Source organism: Poeciliopsis prolifica, unplaced genomic scaffold, assembly GCF_027474105.1.
Source record: "Poeciliopsis prolifica strain line A6 unplaced genomic scaffold, Auburn_PproV2 SCAFFOLD072, whole genome shotgun sequence".
NCBI lineage: Eukaryota > Metazoa > Chordata > Actinopteri > Cyprinodontiformes > Poeciliidae > Poeciliopsis > Poeciliopsis prolifica.
This window is the reverse complement of record NW_026562447.1, coordinates 1,907,718-1,921,067: the sequence shown is the minus strand read 5'-3', so window position 1 is coordinate 1,921,067 and position 13,350 is coordinate 1,907,718.

Genomic DNA, 13,350 nt, shown 5'->3' with positions numbered 1-13,350 from the left:
CTTTGAGGTACTTTTAGGAGTTCGAGCGGCTTGATGGGTGAGTGCTCGGTTGGTGCACTGCGTAAAGACATGCGTTTGCGGTTCCGATGGGTCTGAGTTCAAGACCTGCAGGCGGAATGGTCCGAAGCACCCTCTTTATCCAGAGTGATAGCTGGAGTTTTGAAGTTAAACACGGAAGACCGACTTTGAGGTACTTTTAGGAGTTTGAGCAGTTTGATTGGTGAGTGCTCGGTTGGCGCACTGCGTAAAGACATGCGTTGTGGTTCCGATGGGTCTGAGTTCAAGACCTTCAGGCGGAATGGTCTGAAGCACCCTCTTTATCCAGAGTGACAGCTGGAGTTTTAAAGTTAAACACGGAAGACCGACTTTGAGGTACTTTTAGGAGTTCGAGCGGCTTGATGTGTGAGTGCTTGGTTGGCGCACTGCGTAAAGACATGCGTTGCGGTTCCGGTGGGTCTGAGTTCAAGACCTGCAGGCGGAACACTGCGAAGCATAGTCTGTATGCAGAGTGTCAGTGAGGGAGCCAACTCTCTAACATGTGCTTTATTCCGCACATGTCCATGTCCGCACAGGCCCTCAGAGAGGCCCTGAGAGTCCCTCAGAGGGCCTCTCAGGGCCTGAGAGTCCCTCAGAGTTGTTTTTTTTTTTGGTTGCTCTTATGGACTGCGTAAACTGAGCACCTTTCCATTCGAAGTTCTACAAGTACCCCAAGGACCATCGGAACAGTTAGTCTTCCATGTTAAACTTTAAAACTCCAGCTGTCTCTCTGGATAAAGAGTGTGCTTCGGACAGTTCCGCACACGTGTCTTGAACTCTCACTTTAGACCCAGTGAGAGTCTAACGTTGTCCATTGTTGCTCCCATGGACTGAGAACTTTAACTTCCTTCTCTTTCCAACATTTACAATAGTACATTCTGGATGCAGTGTATGGTGCAGACCATTCCATAAGCAGATCTTGAACTCCCTCCACTTTCCACTTCTCTGAGTAAAGCCTCCCTAACATGTGCGGAATAAAGCACATGTTAGAGAGTTGGCTCCCTCACTGACACTCTGCATACAGACTATGCTTCGCAGTGTTCCGTCTGCAGGTCTTGAACTCAGACCAATCGGAACCGCAACGCATGTCTTTACGCAGTGCGCCAGCCGAGCACTGACCCATCAAGCTGCTCAAACTCCTAAAAGTACCTCAAAGTCGGTCTTCCGTGTTTAACTTTAAAACTCCAGCTGTCACTCTGGATAAAGAGGGTGCTTCGGACAATTCCGCCTGCAGGTCTTGAACTCAGACCCATCGGAACCGCAACGCATGTCTTTACGCAGTGCGCCAACCGAGCACTCACCCATCAAGCCGCTCGAACTCCTAAAAGTACCTCAAAGTCGGTCTTCCGTGTTTAACTTCAAAACTCATGTCTTTACGCAGTGCGCCAACCGAGCACTCAAACATCAAGCGCTCGAACTCCTAAAAGTACCTCAAAGTCGGTCTTCCGTGTTTAACTTTAGAAATCCAGCTGTCACTCTGGATAAAGAGGGTGCTTCAGACCATTCCGCCTGAAGGTCTTGAACTCAGACCCATCGGAACCGCAACGCATGTCTTTACGCAGTGCGCCAACCGAGCACTCACCCATAAAGCTGCTCGAACTCCTAAAAGTACCTCAAAGTCGATCTTTCTTGTTTAACTTCAAAACTCCAGCTGTCACTCTGGATAAAGAGGGTGCTTCCGTCCGTTCCGCAACCGGGTCTTGAAGTCAGACCCATCGGAACCGCAACGCATGTCTTTACGCAGTGCGCCAACCGAGCACTCACCCATCAAGCTGCTCGAACTCCTAAAAGTACCTCAAAGTCGATCTTCCGTGTTTAACTTCAAAACTCCAGCTATCACTCTGGATAAAGAGGGTGCTTCGGACCGTTCCTCACCCGGGTCTTGAACTCAGACCCATCGGAACCGCAACGCATGTCTTTACGCAGTGCGCCAACCGAGCACTCACGCATCAAGCCGCTCGAACTCCTAAAAGTACCTCAAAGTCGGTCTTCCGTGTTTAACTTTAAAACTCCAGCTGTCACTCTGGATAAAGAGGGTGCTTCAGACCATTCCGCCTGAAGGTCTTGAACTCAGACCCATCGGAACCGCAACGCATGTCTTTACGCAGTGCGCCAACCGAGCACTCACCCATAAAGCCGCTCGAACTCCTAAAAGTACCTCAAAGTCGGTCTTCCGTGTTTAACTTCAAAACTCCAGCTATCACTCTGGATAAAGAGGGTGCTTCTGACCGTTCCTCACCCAGGTCTTGAACTCAGACCCATCGGAACCGCAACGCATGTCTTTACGCAGTGCACCAACCGAGCACTCACCCATCAAGCCGCTCAAACTTCTAAAAGTACCTCAAAGTCTGTCTTCCGTGTTTAACTTTAAAACTCCAGCTGTCACTGGATAAAGAGGGTGCTTAGGACCATTCCGCCTGCAGGTCTTGAACTCAGACCCATCGGAACCGCAACGCATGTCTTTACGCAGTGCGCCAACCGAGCACTCACCCATAAAGCCGCTCGAACTCCTAAAAGTACCTCAAAGTCGGTCTTCCGTGTTAAACTTCAAAACTCCAGGTGTCACTCTGGATAAAGAGGGTGCTTCGGACCATTCCGCCTGCAGGTCTTGAACTCAGACCCATCGGAACCGCAACGCATGTCTTTACGCAGTGCGCCAACCGAGCACTCACCCATCAAGCCGCTCGAATTCCTAAAAGTTCCTCAAAGTCGGTCTTCCGTGTTTAACTTTAAAACTCCCGCTGTCACTCTGGATAAAGAGGGTGCTTCAGACCATTCCGCCTGAAGGTCTTGAACTCAGACCCATCGGAACCGCAACGCATGTCTTTACGCAGTGCGCCAACCCATCAAGCCGCTCGAACTCCTAAAAGTTCCTCAAAGTCGGTCTTCCGTGTTTAACTTCAAAACTCCAGCTGTCACTCTGGATAAAGAGGGTGCTTCGGACCATTCCGCCTGCAGGTCTTGAACTCAGGCCCATCGGAACCGCAACGCATGTCTTTACGCAGTGCGCCAACCGAGCACTCACCCATCAAGCAGCTCGAACTCCTAGAAGTACCTCAAAGTCGGTCTTCCGTGTTTGAGTCCCTCAGAGGGCCTCTCAGGGCCTGAGAGTCCCTCAGAGGGCCTCTCAGGGCCTGAGAGTCCCTCAGAGGGACTCTCATGCATTAGTTTGTTAATAGAAAAATGTACATTTTGAAAACGTATCCAGTTCTACATTATAAAAAAATAAAAATAAAATTTTGCTACTTCTCTAAATTATTATAAGAATATGTTAGGGATAGATTAAGAATGAAGTGTTTTATTAGAGGTTTAGATTCGTACTGTTCCTTTGCAATTGGGCAGGTTTTACGGGTTTACTTCATCTTTACCTAAATTGAAGATTGGAGAATATATTGTGTCTGATAAAAAGTGTAATAATGGTATGCTTGTGACTGCCTTCAAGTCTAAATTATTTAATGATTACAACAAAAATATCTTGGTAACAACTAATTTGTCTTTCACTGAGAAGGCGTTTTCCAAATATTTTAAATGGCCGGTTTCACCCAAGGTGAAAGAGACTCATTTCAAAATCTCTCACAATATTTACCCAGTGGCTGAAATTTTGCACAAACGATTTAAATTTGATTTGACATTTTGTGCCTTTTGTGAATTTGCAGAGGAATCCCTGAATCATCTCTTTTTTCCTATCCTTTTTCCTTTGAACTATGGAGAGACATTAAAAACTGGTTGTGCCTTAAAATTGAAGAATTCCCTGAGATGCACATCACCCACATATTATATATACTATGTTGATGACCTTGACAGTCAAATATCTGATGTGGTAAATATTGTGGTCTTACTTGTTAAATATCATATGCATTGCTGTAAATGGAGAGGTTCTACTCCTTGTTTTGATTTTTTTTTAATCAGTTTAAACTGCATTACATCTCCCTGAAACATTTGAAATCTGTGTATGCAAAAAAAGTAACTGACAGTATCTCTACTTTTCTTTTGTTTTAAATCTTACTCTGTTTCTATTCATTTGCCTTACTATTGTTTTTGTCTTTAGTTTTAGCCCCTTGTTTTGTTTCTTCCTTACCTATGTTGCAATGTTCCTTGTCCCTCTACGAGTCTTTGTATACTGATTGTTTAATAATGTTAATTAAAAAAACAAAACAAATTAAAGCTGCAAGCAGCCTCGAACGGCCCTCGCAGCCAAGCGCCGCTCCGGCCTATTGTCCACCGCGGGGTACTAGCAACCGCCGCCTCACGCCAGCCACCACAGAAGCTCTCACGCAGTTTTCAGCGCCTCCGCCCGCACCGCGGAAGCTGTTGCTCAGTTTCCATCAACGCTGCCCACGTGCTAACACAGAAGTTGTTGCGCAGTTTCCGCGCCCGTCCACCAGGCGGTACGAATCGATGCGTTCGGCTGCTATCCTTCACGATGCAAAAAAATGTGGTATAGATTCATTGGTCTAGCGAGGAAATATAGCTGGCGGATTAATGTAGGGGGCGCAGTGGAGTCAAAATACATTTCAATGCTGTTGTGCTCTTTAGAGGTCAACAAAGGTCATACGTATCCAATTTGGCGCCAGTCGGATCATCCATGTGTCATTTAGAGCCGATCGTATGCACATGGCGAAGTAATGCATTTCGTCATTTGTACACCCCAATGCGGTTCGGTCAGCAGCCAGCATTCATAGAGTTCATCATGTTATCGTTTTTAGTCAGTATTCACATGATGAAATCCATATAAATTATAGAATAACAGTAAAACATACAGCAGAAAAAACATGACTGCCTCTTAAAAGTGGGCGGGACTACGGTGAGGTCATCAAGTGACCATGGAAATGTGTTCAGGGCTGTTCTCTAGAAAGACAGAGGAAGTGTGATGATGCAGCTGTGATCTTGCATTTGGAAGTCATTTAATGTTGATGTTTCATGGCAAATAGTGAAAGTTTTACACTAAGCCACACCCACATGCTTGATGTTAACTACAACTGAGATCTAAATGCAGTGCAACTTTAACGTTATCGTGAAATGAGTCAGGAAAATGGTGAAGGTTAAGATGTATCAGTTTAATAAACCGTACTGTTCAGTAATAAACCAAGGGCAATGTACATTAACAGAGCACAGTTAACTTTCAGCACATTAGAACAACAGCACAGGCTGAATCCCATCCATTAATTAGGTATTAATCACAGGAAGTGCTGCAACTAAATATTACAACCCCAATGGATCGGTAAAAAGATACTTAGCATTTTCTCAGAGCTCTTTGAAACGACATTTTAAACATCTTCTATACATAATAACAAACAACTCTGAATGTATGAAACTGGATGTATCAAACACACTATTGAGTTTATTGAATTAGTAAAGGGCTTTGTTAGCATTAAAAACGTTGCAGGCCTCAGGCATTGGGTTAGCATCGTCCTCAGAATAACTGTTCCAAACATGACGGCTTCCAGAACCAGCAGGAAGGAATAAATTACTCACCGCACCGCGTGTTACGACTGTTTAAACGAACAGCAATGGGCTCTTTGCACCTGCCGCGCTGACGTCACAACTGTATACCCGAATGCGGCTCTTTTTTCCACTTTCAGTAACTATGACTGCTATAAAAGACAAAGTCGTACTTAAGACAAAAATAAAACAATACTATGTACTTTTTTTAAGTTTTCATGGATTTCCAAGCGATCCTCAATTAAGACAGCTTGTAAATATTCGTTGCTACAAGTTAAAGCTACCAGTTGAAGCTAACGCCGTACACACCGCTCTAAACACCGTCTTAATGAGCCCTTCACAACAAGCATGCAAAAGTAATAAAACGAAATAAAACCTTAAGCAACACGACCATATTTTTCTAAAAGTAATAACTCTGAACCTGAACAGTCAGCTGAACTAGAACTCCGATACCAGAGTAAGCTCTAGGCTCGTTTTTCTTCGTCATAATTCAAGCAAAAAGTCTGAACTGTAATCGTAGATAAAGCCACCAAAGGAGTTTCCTATAGAAACACTCCTGGAGCAGCTCTTTCTTTTTCTATCTCTTTCTTTCTTCTGTCCTTTCAAATCCCCCGGGGTAGTGACAGATGGCCTTTCATAAAGAGCCAACTTCTGGTTCTGCTGAAGGGTTCTTCCTGTTAAAAGGAAGTTTATCCTCTCAACTGTCACTACATGTATCCTTAATTTGAGGTATTGATTTAGCTTGCTTTATTGGTGCAGTGTTAATTTTTTTCTGGAAATCTTCCTGTTAAAGGGAAGTTTTTCCTTTCCACTGTCACCAGATGGATATTAAGTACAAGTCATTGCTTTAGCTTAACTTTTAGCCAATTTAGATAATTGGTGCAGTGATAAACATATTTTGGAAAATCTTCCTGTTAAAGGGAAGTGGCTTAAGCTTTTTTTAAAATAAATTTATGTGATTGGTACAGTGTTAATTTTTTCTGAAAGTCTTCCTGTTAAAGGGAAGTTTTTCCTTTCCACTGTCACCACATATATCAACATGAGGCATTGCTTAAGCTTTCATAACTTTTAACCAATGTTTGATTTTTTTTTTTTCTTTTGGGAAAGTCTTTCTGTTAAAGGGAAGTTTTTCCTTTCTATTGTCAATACATGCATGTTCATTATAAGACATTGCCTAAACTTACTTGTATAGCTTAATAAATTTAAATTGGTGCAGTTAACTTCTCTTAGAAAATCTTCCTGTTAAAGGGAAGTTTTTCTTTTTGGAAATCTTCTTGCTAAAAGGAAGTTTTTCCAATCTTATTACCACCTGAATCCTCAGCAGGAAGCATTGTTTAATCTTATTGATAATGTGTTTATGTAGTTGGTGAAGTGTTCATTTTTTTGGAAGACTTTCTGTAAAAAGGAAGTTTTGTCTCTCCACTGTCATCAGATGGGATCCCCAGTACAAGTCATGACTTTAGTTTTACTTTTAACCAATTTAAATAATTGGTGCAGTATTAACCTTATTTTGGAAAGTCTTCCTGTTAAAGGGAAGTCTTTCTTTTTGGAAATCTTCCTATTAAAACGAGATTTTTCCATTCGTGTTACCACATGGATCCTCAGTAGGAGGCATTGCCTAAGCTTATTTATAGTAAATTTATGTAGTCGGTGCAGTGTTAATTTTTTTTATTTTCATGGGAAGTTTTTCCTCTCCACTGCCACCACATGGAGCCTCGGTAGGAGGCATTGCTTAAGCTTTCTTAATTTTTATCCAACTATTTTTTTATGGGAAAGTCTTCCTGTTAAAGGGAAGTTTTTCCTTTCTGTTGTCACCAGATGCGATTCTCAGTATGTTATGGCTTTAACTTAACTTTTAACCATTTTACATAATTGGTGCAGTGTTAACCTTATTTTGGAAAGTCTTCTTGTTAAAGGGAAGTCTTTCTTTTTTGGAAAGTCTTCCTGTTAAAGGGAAGTTTTTCCTCTCCACTGTCACCACATGTATCCTCAACAAGAGGGATTGCATAACTTTTAACCAATGTTTGATGACCGGTTTTTATTTTTTATTTTTTTGGAAAGTTTTCCTGTTAAAGGGAAGTCTTTCTTTTTGGAAATCTTCCTGCTAAAGGGAAGTTTTTTCATTCTTGTCACCACGTGGATCCTCAGTAGGAGGCATTGCTTAAGCTCACTTACTTGGTCCATTGTTCACTCATGTAAGCTTCACAACAAGTGAATAAAACATGTAAGTTTCAGCTTACATAACCTTTAATCAATGTTTGATAACTGCAGGGTTTTTTTTTTTGGGAAAGTCTTCCTGGTAAAGGGAATTTTTCCTTTTTGGAAAGTCTTCTTGTTAAAGGGAATTTTTGTGTTCTATTGTCACTATATGCATCCTCAGTGTCTATGGTGGTGGATGATAGTTTTGAGGTCATGGTTGAGAATTTAAGGCCTTGTCAGCACATGGTATATGAACCAGGAAGACATGGTATATGGACTGGGAATACATGGTATATGGACCGGGAAGCTATGGAAATGGATCAACAGTTTTTGTTGAGATGGAGTGATGACTCTGAAGACACCGGATGGCCTCAGACTGTGAAAGGTAGGAGTGTGAATTCAGCGCCAGGAAATGTGGTTTGGTACTTCTGGTAGCTGCTCCTCAAGGCTATGAAGTCATCAGATGAGTTCAAGGAATTTGGTAACAAAGGAGTACAACGAAGAGGTCGATCCATTCCACGCAAGAAAAACACGGTAAGCTATTTGAAAGGTATGGTCTTTCAAGGCCCGACCAAAGGGTAAAGCGTTCTGGTTATCCTTCGGGTTTGTGTGAAAACTAACCTTGCCGACGGGTAAGGTTAGTTACCTTTCGGTCTTGTTTGAATGAAAATGAACTTGGCCAACGGGTAAGGGGTTAGTTACCCTTCGGTCGGGTTTGTGTGTAAACGAACCCGGCTGACGGGTAACGATGTGAAAACTAACTAACCAACCAAACTTGGATTGTTCAGTCAAATATGTGTATTGAGTCCATTATAAAAATTACTAAGAAAGTAAAGATAAAAACCGACAAGACATGGGGGGGAGGGAACTCCTCAAGTGACCCACCTCTCCCTGAATGCTCCTGACAATGACTGACGGAAAAGGCCTTCATCACCCCCCACCGATGGATGACTTCAGTGAGCTCAGAAGTCTTCCTCACAAAATGCTTCAGGTATTTTGCTATTATTTAAGAGATCTTTTGAGTTTTTGAAAAGTGATCATTTCAGAGTTGTTAAATGGTTTGACCTTAAACCTGCACCCATGTTGTTGTCTTTCTGTCTTTAGGAAATCCTCCTCGATCACCTGGTTTTTCATGTTGGCTTTCGCCCTTCATGGGACCCCCATTGACTGACGGAAAAGGCCCTCATCGCCCCCCTCTGCTGATGGATTACCTCAGTGGACCTGCCATCATGCTCAGAAGTTTTCGTCAAATGCTTCAGGTATTTTGTTATTATTTAAGAGGTCTTTTGAGTTTTTGAAAAGTGATTTCAGAGTTTTTAAAGGAATTGACCTTAAACCTGCACCTGTGTTGTTTTTCTATCTTGTCCTTTAGGAATCCTCCTGGATCATCTGGTTTTTCATATTGGATTTTGACCTTCACCGAACCCCAATCTTCAGGAACCCTCCTGGACCATCGCCCCAATGACAATGGAAAAGAACCTCATCGCTACCTTGCTGATGGATGACCTCAGTGACTCAATCATCGGAATGAGCAGTCTTCCTCAAGAAAATGCTTCAGGTATTTTGCTATTATTTAAGAGATATTTTGAGTTTTTGAAAAGTGACAATTTCATTCTGAGTTGTAAAAGGGTTTTACGTTAAACCTGTCCTATTGTCTTTCAGGAATCATTCTGGATCATCTTGTCACGGATTTTGCCCTTCATCACCCCCCATCGACCGACAGAGGAAAATAGCTGAACTTAAAACGGTTATCAAAACAATTTCAGTTTTTTTTGGACATTTTTGTTCATTTTATAATTTTTGTTTTTTGTTTATTATTTTAGGTATTCAAAATAGCTTCCAATTTCAGTGTTAAATGTTGATGTTTGAGAATGTGTTCTTGCATCATTGTGGAGTTACCATGGTTATGGCATTGATTATGAAAAGGTTTAGACTAGTTTATTGGGATCTGTCTGTATCCCAATAAACTCTGCTGCTGTTTGTTATTTTCTGTTTCTACTACATTATTTTTGTTTACTCAGTTATTTTTCTCTCCATAGATTCTACACTTGGTCTGGTGTTCTGATTGGCTGGGGTTTCTTCCTAGAGGAGGTGATCGGCTGACATGATGCTGCCATCACCTAATTGTCCTCTGTCTCCTGCTGTTAACTTTTCCATGAACATGGACAGCTCTCCTGATCAGCTGACCTGTTGTTGTGCCTCTGCTCTGTCTTCTCTCAGCTCCAGTCGGTCGTGGCAGATGACCTACTGCTGTTACTGAGCCTGGTTCTGGTTCTGCTGGAGGTTTCTTCCTGGTAGAAGACAGTTCTTCTTCTCTACCGTATCTACATGCATTCTCTGTAAGAGGGACCGCTGTAAAGTCGACTCAACACAAGCGATTTGCTGTTGCCCCCTGTTGGTTAGGAGGAGTGAATGCTGTAAGTAATGGCTCCATACATTCTGCTGGGTTTTGTTTGGCACAAACTTCATAAACTACTTTAATAAGAAACTGAACTTATTGTACAAGCAATTGGACTACATGTGATTGAGCTAAAATGATCTCAAAGTGCATTGAGATGACACTTGTTGTGAATTGGCAATATATACAATTGAACTTTCAAACTAACAAATGAGCTCCACCAATAAACAATATGAAAAACAAAAAAAAAAAAAAAAAAGCCCAACAACCAATATAAAAGTTCAAAAGTAGATGCCAAACTGTTCAAAACCTCAAAAGTAGATGCCAAACTGTTCAAAACCTCAAAAGTAGATGCCAAACTGTTCAAAGCTTATAATTGTAACGTCAGTTCACAATAATGTTGTTAAGGCATTTTACAAAAAGTCATTTCAATTTAATCAGATTACTATTGATCAAAGTTATCAATTCATTAGGTTCAGTTACCTATAAAGTGGTTTAAAGAGTTCATACCAATTGAAACCCAGCAGATTGTATTGAGTCATTACTTATGGCATTCACTCCCCACGACCAGCAGGGGGCGACAGCAAATCGCTTGTGTCAAGTCATTGACTTTACAGCAGTCCCTCGTACAGAACATGTATGTAGTGACAGTGGAGAAGAAGAACTCTCTTCTACCAGGAAGAAACCTCCAGCAGAACCAGAACCGGGTTCAGTACCAGCAACTATCTGCCACGACCGACTGGAGCTGAGAGAAGACAGAGCAGAGGCACAACAACAGGTCAGCTGATCAGGAGAGCTGTCCATGTTCATGGAAGTGAAAAGTTAACAGCAGGAGACAGAGGACAATTAGGTGTCAGTCGATCACCTCCTCTAGGAAGAAACCACAGCCAATCAGAACACCAGACCAAGTGTAGAATTTATGGAGAGAAAAATAATTGAGAAAACTAAAAGTTTGGTTTCTAACTAAACTTTGTGTTTGGTTAGAAACACCAGAGCGCCACCTTCTGCCCTCAGTTCAGGTCAGAGAAGGGAACTGTTTCTGACTTTGTTTTTTCCCCTCTGTGGGCTGCCACCTTATTGTGGTGGAGGGGTTTGAGTGTCCCAATGATCCTAGAGCGTTCAGAGGCTTCACGCCTCTAGTTGTGCCAGGTAAGCCAGGCCAAACAGGTCCTAGGTGAGGGATCGGACCAATAGCAGCCCAAAGATCGCTTAGAATATAAACACTGAATGTTCCTTTTTTTAGAGACAGGTTTTCCGCTTGGTGCAACAGACATAAATAAGTCAAGGTTTCTCCCAGTGTTTTCTCAGTCAGGCAGAAGATTCTTCAAAGAATTACTGACTTATTTCCATAAGTCAGAGTGATGTCAGCACATTTAAAGCTGCCTTTTGTTTGACGTCTATCAAAGTCTTAAATACTGTTTTTAAACTACAGCAGATTGAACAGGCTCAAGGTTTTGAAAATTATGTGGAAATGCCATTTAACTGTTTTCTGAAGCTGCAATAGAGAACACATTTTTTTGTGTGCTTAAAGCGCAACATAAGGGGCTGGGGCTTTATGTATAAAGCCCCAGTACAATTGTAATCCTGTGTAGATCATATACATTTCTGGACTCAGTTATTGTATATAAAACTTGCTGAGATTGTTATGTAATGTGCTCTTTACTATCTCAAAAACAATAAAGATGTTATCAAGAACAGTTAAGCATTTCTGGAGTATTCGATTTCTTCTTCACTGATAAGGATGGTGTCTTATAATGCCAACAAAATAAAATATGTTGTAACACGATATGATGTTGGAACACCGAAAAAACAAACTGCTCCATTGTAACCATTTTCATTGGGTCTTTTATTGATGTTTTAAAGTTTCATTGCCTTTAAAACATTCCTGGAAAGTGATAAATGAATCGACGTAGATTTGATGTTGCTTTGAATTTCCGTACCTGCAGGGGCAAAATGGGTTTTTCCAGAAATTTGGTTGCGTCCAGCTCTTAGAAGAAATGTGTAAAAAAAAATGTTTCGTCTTTCCTGAGAAACTAGAAATTATGTCACTCACGGGAAACTTATTGTTTTATGGTTATTCAGTACAAAGGTGTGTGTGTAGGGATTTTGCAACCAATAAAATTCCTTCTGGAAATTTCAGATTTTAGCATAACTAATGGAAACCTGCAGCTGTTTTCTGCAACATCCTTCAAACTTAAACTTGTACCTTAAAGTTTTACATCATCATGGCCTTGGATCTCATTGAGTCAATGCTTTTAATGATTTCTTTGACCCAAATGGAATTGATACAGAGCACAAAGTTTGATGATTTGAGTGCACGCTACAAGATTAAAATGTTTACATTTTAACACACAGCTCTGCTAATTATTGGTGAATTGTCTTTTTAGCAAGTGGCATCTGAATCACAAACTTTGTCTGATATTTGAGTACTCAGCTTGTCTGAACTGGTAGAGATCCTGCATTCAATCCTAGCTGAGATTATTTTGAAGTAACTTTGATTAAAACTAGTTTTAAAGTCATTTCTCCACCCTTCGCACATTTGTAATGAAATACAGATGGTTGATTGACAGCGTTAAGGCCCGCCTCCTGGCTCTGATTGACTATTTTTGATTGGGTGCAGTGCATTTCCTCTATTGGCTCAGAGACATTGAGATTATCTGTCTCATAAACTATCATTAAATGGTGACAGTTTAACAAATATTTTAAAAATATACGTACTTCAGCTTTAGCATAAAACTGGACGAAAGCCAATCAGACTTATTTGATGACAGTAGCTTTCAGTAGGGAAACTGGAAGTTTCAGGCATCTGCTGGACTATGACTGTGGTTGTGTAAATAGATGGAAAGCCGAGCCATATTTGGTAAATCTCTTTGCTAGCATGTCCTGTGAACTGGAAAGCTGTCTCTTTAAGTCGTTTCAGTGAGGAAAACAAGATTTTTCTCTGTTCTATTTTCCTTACGGCTAAAGTTTAAATAACAGATTTAATTCCTACACTTGTATTCATTCTTCCGTGCTTTAGCTACATGAATATATTACATAGTACATGGTCACACATTGCAGCCTTCCTTGTAGCCGGTCGTAGCACTTGCTTCCCCTGATCTCCACTCTGATCTGCTGTTTGCTTCACTGTGAACATTGCCCTTATTAATCAAGCTGGTTGGCAGGTGAGTGTGAAGAATCGGTAGTTAACAGTCTGGAGGAAGAGGACGGTGGGAGTGCGCAGGTGCATGAGTGTGTATGCATGTGTGAGTGGTGGCGGTAAAGAGTGAGCCAGC